Below are 9,021 nucleotides of genomic sequence, written 5' to 3' on the forward strand. Positions count from 1 at the left end.
ACCATTTCATGTCCTAATTCCGTAGTCCTTACAACCTAAATCGAGCCTTTCGTGATATTTCTTACCTTATCATCATTGATCGAAAAAAACATTATATAAATTTAATTGATTATATATAGAAACTTCCAATATAGTATTCCTGTATTTGAAATTTTTGTTAAAACCATTAAGGTAAAGAATTTATATTTTTACGTATAAAATTTTGTTTGAAGTATACTCTCATTTAAGTTTATGCATTTATTATTGGCAATTAATATTAGTTTTATTATTAGTAACAATATATTAATAGTAATAGTATTATTTTTAGATACTAGAGTTATTATCAGGGGCATGTATTGAATAACATAGCCTTAGTTAGGCATGGACTGGCCACCTATGCTTAAACAAGGCAGCACTAATCAATATCCAACCATGATAATAACTATTTAATATATATAAATTAAGTCATCATACTTATTTAATAAATTTCTATTATATGTAAAAATATTTTTATATTATATATATAGAAATATATATATGCTTCGTACTGTAAAGAGAAAACATATTTTCATAAAACAATTAAAGGGGCGAATAAAATTATCTAAATAATCGTCTAAGTATTCATAAACAAGACATATTATAAATAAATGTTCATCTTGATTAATATTTCACAACCATTAAATACTTATAGAAATATTCTTTTATATTAAAATATCAAATGTTATTTACGCAAGCCAATATTTAAGTATGCTTGATATTAAAATAAACATTTATTATTTTACTTTTATGATTTAAAAATACCCTATTATAAAATCTTATAGTTAAACATACTTGATAATCGTGAGTTCTACGATATTGGGTAAACCTATTTATAAAACATATATCATTATTTTGTCAAAATTACCACGGGTTTTTATATTTTAAATCTATCTATATATATTTATTATTCTACTTTAGGATAACATAAAAAGGAAAAGGTATTTAATAAATCACAATATCACCTATCTTTAATCAAACCTTTTGATTAAAATCATCTGAATACAATTATGTATTAAGACAAAAATACACTAACTTTATTATCTTTTCGTGTATTCTTACAAATCACCCATCTCAGCACATTGATTTTCTCATATCATAATTCAATATTTGACAAAACATTTTCATGTTTTCATTTCATTTTAAAACCTGTCAATCTTAAGTCTTCCTTAGGTACCAATCAAGGTAAGTTTTCTTCTGACAAAGAATTTTTATTGATTCTAAAAGTCCTTCACATGCAGTGATCATATATCTTTTGGCTTGAACCCAATCACCTTGGAAACCATATCATTTCATCTCATTTGTTTGAACATTTCATCTTTTGAAATATCCAGATTCACTTCCTTGAAACTCCCAGTTAATTTCGAAAACGGTGAATTGATTCAGTCACCATAATTATTAAGCTCTTTCAATCATAACCATACCTTGCAGTATCCGTATAAATTTGTAGCCTGTAATAAACCCTATTCATTCGTCATTCGTTTGATTCGTCATTTTAATATTCTTGGTACAATTATGTACTCAGATTACGAGACACTAAATTCTATTGTCTAGTGTATCTTTACCATTTAAGCAAACAATGTTGATTTTCGGGATAATCATTAACAAATCACTTTTCATACTTCCACTCACAATTAGAGATTTATCAATTCAGAATCTCCCTTAATTCCTTTCTGACATTAAATCCTATTGTTTTTCCAAGTCATTTTATTTCAGAATTCATGCCTATTAAATATCTTTTGATTCCATCCCATAATATATTGTTTCTACTAATTAAAAGGAAGTAACATAACCCCAAGAAAATATCATAGTCCAAATCTCGAGGACGAGATTTTATTAAGGTGGGGAGGATGTAACGACTCTCACTAAAAACAATAATTAGGGTGATAATTAGTCAATAAGAAAACCCTAATTGAGACACCCAAGTAATTCCGCATGAACCCTAAAATTTCCAGAACAATCAGAATCAGGATCAGGGCCCCTAAAACTCAAGGGGGGTAAAACCTAGTTGACGATTATCCTCTTAAAACGTTGTCAAAATATAAACTTTCGAATTCATTGACTCAGCAAGCCTAGTCCCACGCGTGGCAACCCTATGACCCTTAGGTGTCCCTTACGGTGTCAATTTTCGTGTATAAATAGCAGGCATCGGCACTTGCAGTCTGCTGTTCATTCGACGATTAAATTCCGATTATACACCGAGTTATCGTCCAAATACTCTAAAAACACACACGCGAATCACTAATTAGTATAGCAGGGTGCTGCTACGATGCCGGGTATTAACTCGATCGCTGTTCAATTCTTTTCTTTCCGTCAGCTTTCATTTTGTAAATAATAGCTCGGGATTTTACCCTCTAAATCCCTAAACTCTGCCCATTATTAGGGTAATAACTCTAATCACTGGTACGATACTTTATCCGATCGATTATAACTATCCAACGATTGTCTGAGTGCTGCTCAAATTGAGTTATACTTTGTTATTCATCGTGATATCGACTTGAATGTTTGAGTGCTGTCCGAACTCGGGCTATACTCTGTCATTCGTTGTGAATCCACTGAATTGTTAAGTATTGCACTTGTAAATCGTTGTGAGGGTTTTTATCTCGTGATTATCGTTAAAGTTGAATTGAGTTAATACACTAATACGGGTTCCCTTGTATCTAGAAATTAGAACTCGTAAGCAGGTAGGTAGGCATGTCAAGCAGGTAGGTAGGCATGTCAAGCAAGTAGGTAGGCATGTCAAGCAGGTAGGTAGGCATGTCAAGCAAGTAGGTAGGCATGTCAAGCAGGTAGGTAGGCATGTCAAGCAGGTAGGTAGGCATGGTACATGTCAAGCAGGTAGGTAGGCATGTCAATTGAAATCCCACATCGATCAGAAGAATTGTTGAGGTGCTTGCTTGCTTGCTATAAATAGGAACTTAGGATTTCATTCTTCGTTGCTCATTTCTTTCTTCTTTTCTCTATACGTTGGTGTTCTAACCAATAATCACCAAAGCGATGTTCTGTCCGATCGATTCAGGAACCATCTAACGAATGCCGAAGTGCTGTGCTTTGTGGATTTCGTTAAACGGAATCCAAAGTACTATACTTTGTGAGTTCATTAAATGGATACCAAAGTACTGTCTGAATAAGACTATACTTTGTGAAATTCGTTAAGGTTCGAATCTCGTGACTACCGTTAAGGTTTGATTTGGGTTTTACACAAATACGTATTCCATTCTGTTAAACTATATGTTTAACTACCGAAAATACTCCCCACTACACACTCGCAATCAAACAAACTATTAAATCATCAGAAGATCCAGAATAATAAAGTGCATGCTTAATTATCGGAAGAAGTAGAATCAAGAAGCTTGTTAACTCAATCTTGCATGCTTATAAAGTGAGTCATTCTCTTTTTATCAACTGTTTTACAAAACTCCAAGTTATTTTCAAAGGTTATAATTACAGGGATTAAGTCTATGTAATCACCAAATTACAGCCGGTATGTGGGGTTTTGTATACATTACTTATTTCCCGTCACACTTGGACAACGAGTTAGCCAAGGGGTGATCTGACCACAGTCACAGACACCATTTGGACAACGAGATAGCCAATGGGTAGTCGAGTGACAAATACCGTGGGTAGTAGAAGCATTGTAATTCCCCTTAATACTGTGAATTATAACAAATATGTCGTTTTAGTAAAACTGAATGATTCACTCAGTATTTCCCGCTGACAAAACCTTTTTAAAACGCGTTTCAGGTAATTACAGTATATTGGAGTAAGAATTGGATCCGGCACCGAAGGCGTCAAGAAGTGGCTTATTTAATTAATGAAATCAAATTAAGAAATATTGTTTTATGTAAATCAAAATTATCTTTACTAAAGCTACCATTATAAAACATGGGTTTATCCCATCTATTTAAATAAAATCCGATGTTTTCTAAACTCTGATATTTTTCCTAACTCACGGTCCTGATGAAATTTCCGCTGCAATGTTTTTCAAAATAATCACCGGTACCACTGGGACTGCTCATGGCGCCCGGTTCCGTCCAGGATGGGGACGGGGGTCGTGACATTACTGATGTTACATTTATCCAATAATGTATTATTTAGAAGAAGTTACGAACAAATGCCGAATGCACGTCGAAGAGACGCATGTCTTCACGATTGAATAAAACACAAGATGTAAGTTTACCATGTTAAAAGATTGTTATATTACTATGGTTATTAAAGTCACTCTATGACAACAGGTTAAGAAGAAAGGTAAAGTTACTTCTGAGAGAAAGGAGACGGTCAAGAATATGACTAAGGGAAATGCTGCCTTACCTGTCGACACAAGTGATCATATTGGATGTTCTTCATCTGCTCACAAAGTTAAGGTATCTATCCTGGCCACTTAATCAGTATATTTTATATAAACTGTTTTTTTTTTTGTTCATATATTCAACATTCCTTTAATTCACATGTATATGTTACTTTTTCATCAAGGAGAAGAGAGCCGCCAACGTTCAGAAAAAGCTTATCTGTAGAAATAAGATTATAAAGACTACAAAAAAAACGTTCTGGACATCTTCTCGACCCTGAGTTCTTTCATTTTGATCGCAAAGGAAACTATAGGCTGGTATACCGTTTTTTATAACAAACTAATGATTTATGTTTATTTTTCTGACTATTATTTTTTTCCACACAATACATGTAGCGTCTTCCTGTTGAAGTTGCCAGACGAGCAGGTCTTTCTGTTGATCTTCATCCTTTGAAAGTTCAAAATATGGTTGGAGTTGTGGAGGTTTATGATGTTAAGTCGGAGTTAAATGATTTGAAGCCACGTTATGCGTTGGACGGTTGGCGAAAGTTTATGACTGAGAATAAGTTGAGATTTGGTGATATGTTGCACTTCACATACGTGTCTTCGAAACAGAAGATCATATTAAATCAAGTTACCTCAGTTTAACAACGACATTTAAGTATGTTCTGATATCAGATATTATAATTATGAATTTTTTGATGGTGAAATTGTATATTATTAACTTGATGTTTTGCTGCTATGTATAACTAACATGATAAAACACTGTTATTAGCACTTTATGTTTTATATATAGATGATATCATGCTTCTTTTTTGCTAATAGTAACTGCAATTAGTAGAAACTTTGTTTATTAATCGCAAATGTGACATTCTTCTGCATTTATGGGTTTATGAATTCAGAATAATGGATGGATGTATATGACTGTATTTGGCATGATGATGTTGTGTTTCATGTTGTCAAAACTAGGGTTTGAACATTTGTTTGACTTTTGGTCAATAGTTAATGGAAATACAATAACAAACAGTGGTTTAAACATCTGTTTGACTTTTGGTCAATAGTTAATAGAAACCCATGTTAGGTTCAACAGTGTTTTGAAGAGGAAAATAGTGTGAGAAGACAGTAGATCTGATTAAGTTAAACATCTGCTCAGATTTAAACAGATGTTTGGCCTTAAATAGATGTTTGTCCTTTAACAGATGTTTGGCCTTTTATATCAGAGGTTTGGACTTAAACAGATGTTTGTGCTTAAACAGATGTTTGGTCATAAACATATGTTTCACCTTAAACAGATGTTTTGCCTTAAACAGATGTTTGGCCTTCTATATCAGATATTTCGACTTAAACAGATGTTTGGCCATAAACAGATCTGTGGCGTTAAACCAAACATCTGTTTAAGGTCAACATCTGTTTGACTATTGATCAACATCTGATTGACTTTTGGTCAACATCTGTTTTAATTTTGGTCAACATCTCATTTAGTATTCAACAGAACTTTGAATAACTCAATATCTGTTTAATTTGTTGTTTTGTTTTCTTGAATTTTATGTAATTTTGTAAAGTAGTACAAAAACAAACATTTTTAAAAAATCCCAAGTCACCCTATCATTAAAGTAATTTTGTGTCACACCCCAACCGATGGCGGAAACATCGGGATGAGACGAACAAATTGCTCAAAGACATCATAACACTAAATGTGACAATATAATTAAAATTTCATTTATTAAAATTGCAAAGTTTCATACATTGTCATAAAAGGAAATAACAAGCATTAAACATAGTTTATTTCAAAAGTGGGTTTCTAGGCCATCCTATTCATTTCTTCAAATCTTGACTTCCTCACCCTGCAGTATGCATTTAAAATAAAGTCAACAAAAAATGTTGGCGAGTATACAAGTTTGAATATAGTATAATATGTTTGAAATAGTTTAACATGCTCAAATCCACGTGACTACATGAGTTCATATTAACAGTTATACTCGTAACGATGAAATCTATGTGTTCAAACCAAAGTTTAACGCAATTAACATAGCCTAACCCTAAAAGGGTGGTAACATGAGTAACATAGAATAAACCTAACAATACCCATAATATTATGGGAGGGGCGTTTCTCAACCTACAGCGCTGCCATTGTTAGGGGAGGCTTGCAAAGTTAATGAACACACAGTCATAAATGTTTAACAGTAGCATAACGTGATTAACATGAGTCAAATAGATTCACATGAAATGTGGATTGAGGGTGCAAAAATGTTTAACATGGTGTGTTTGATATAGAAATGCATACAGCACCCAAAATGTGATAAAATAGAAAATGGGTCATGTATACTCACCTTAGGTTGCGTTGCGTTTTTATTGGAAAAGATTAAATCAAGAGGTTGCCCAAGAGAATGTGCACAAGAGATTTACCCTATTAATTTTGAGGATTCGTTAAATATTGGGAATGGTTATTAAATAACAAGAACATTTACAAAATAATATTAATAATTCTAGAGTGAAGTAATAATAATATGCCTTATTTTTATATCTTGTATTTAATGCAATAAATGTCAATTTATTTTATAAATAAGTGAGTAAGAATAAATACTGATTTTTATATACTATTAAAATAATATTTCTGATTTTTACTAAAGTATTATAAATATTATTACTAAAATTTTGGATTATATAAATAATAATTCCTGATTATTATGCACTTAAAAATAATAATTCTGTTATATATATAAATATTATAGATTAATAATTCTAAATTAAAATAATAAATCTGATTATTATATATAAAATAATAATTCTAATCTAAATAAAATAGTAAATCTGTTTATTATATAATAATTCTGATTTAGATAAAATAAAATAATAAATCTGATTATGTAAAATAATAAATCTGATTAATAATTCGAATTTAAATAGTAAAATAATAATTCTGTTAATTAATTCTGATTTTATATATAAAATCTGAAAATCTAAAATAATCTGATTATTATAATAATTCTGAATAAAATAGTAAATCTGATTAAATAAAGAATAATAATTCAGATTTTAAATAATAATTTAAATAATAATTCTGAAAATTTAAAAATAAATCTGATTTATTTTGTTGTAAAAATTCTGATTATATATAAAAAAACAGAAATATTAATTCTGTTATAAAATTTCAGATTTAAAAATATATTAATAAATCTGTTTAATAATAATAATAATAATTATATTAATAAATCTGTTTAATAATAATAATTATTCTGAATAAATCTAGTAATAATATATTTGTTTAATATTATTGAATATATCTGATTATTATAAATATAGATGAATAAATAAATAAAGATTATAATAATAATATTAATAATCTAATAATAATAATAATATTAATAATAATAATACTAATAAGTAATAATAATATTAATAATATTAACAATAATATTATCAATTACTGTAAGAAAATAATAACACAAAAAAATATCGAAATAAAAAAAATGTAAAGTCGGAAAAAGGAGAGTACCGGGCCGGTTGCAGGTGGCGGCAGACGGCGGTGGTTGGTGGTTCCCGGCGGCGAAGGTGGTGGTGTAGGATTCCGGCGAAGTCGTGACGGAGACGCGAGCCGGTTACGGTTTGCTTCGGGGATCGGGGTGAAAGGACCGAGCATGAATATTTGGTCGGGTTTATATAGGGATGTCGGACGTCGGTTACGAACAGGAAAGGTCGAGTTTCCGGTCGTCAACCCAACAGTCGGAGATGACGATAGGTTGGGCGGTTTTTTTTTTATTTTTTTTAAATTCTGCGCGTTTAATTTGTGGTTAAATATAATTAGACTTCAAGATATGCCGGATGTGGCATGCCCGGCTGAGTGGTTAGTCGTTTGCTTGTTAAGCGCATGGTCCCGAGTTCGAGCCTTGTTCCGCGCGGTTCAAACCCCCTTTTTTTACTAATAGTTAGTCTGACTAACTGGGTTAGTCACTAACTGAGTTTTCTAACTCAGTTAGTGCTGTCCTTTGATAAAATTAACCTGGTTAGCTGATTTAACCAGGATTTAGCTAACCAGGTTAGTTTAACTAACCAAAATACTCAAAAAAATCATTAAAAATTCAGTTTTAAAATATTTATTTATTTAATTTTAATTATTAGCTTATTTATTTAAAATATTAATAAAATAATATAAAAATTATTTTAACCCAATTTTGATATTTTCACCGAATTAACGTATAAATTCCCGATTTTTGTACGGTTTAGGGTAATCTCTTGGCAATGATGAATTTGAGAGCTGAGATTAAGATGTAATTTCATTGTTTTTACGTGTTTAACATAGTTTATCATGTTTTTAATTGTTTTGACAATACATAGCATTCAAACACAAATATGAATAAAATAATGCACTTTCATTATGATTTCAAGTCTCGAGTACAATTTGGGAATAAAACCAAATACAACAAAGGTACAACTTGCAAAAATAGAAAGTACAAGTAGACTTGCCAAAAATGGAAAGATTGAAAATACGAGGTGTCACAGTCTTCCCTACTTTAGGAGATTTCGTCCTCGAAATCTTAAAGAGAAAGGACTGAACGAAGAGTAAAGTAATGGTCACAACATGGATGTTGAGTGCGAGGAAGTAATAACGAGAAACGTAAAATCAACAGTGATGGACTTGCCATCAGAAATTTTGACTAGGAATGACTTGGGGAGTTTCGAGTGAGTAAAGTTTAACATAGATTCAAATTTAACAAATA

The sequence above is a fragment of the Helianthus annuus genome, chromosome 10, assembly GCF_002127325.2.
Source record: "Helianthus annuus cultivar XRQ/B chromosome 10, HanXRQr2.0-SUNRISE, whole genome shotgun sequence".
Classification (NCBI taxonomy): domain Eukaryota; kingdom Viridiplantae; phylum Streptophyta; class Magnoliopsida; order Asterales; family Asteraceae; genus Helianthus; species Helianthus annuus.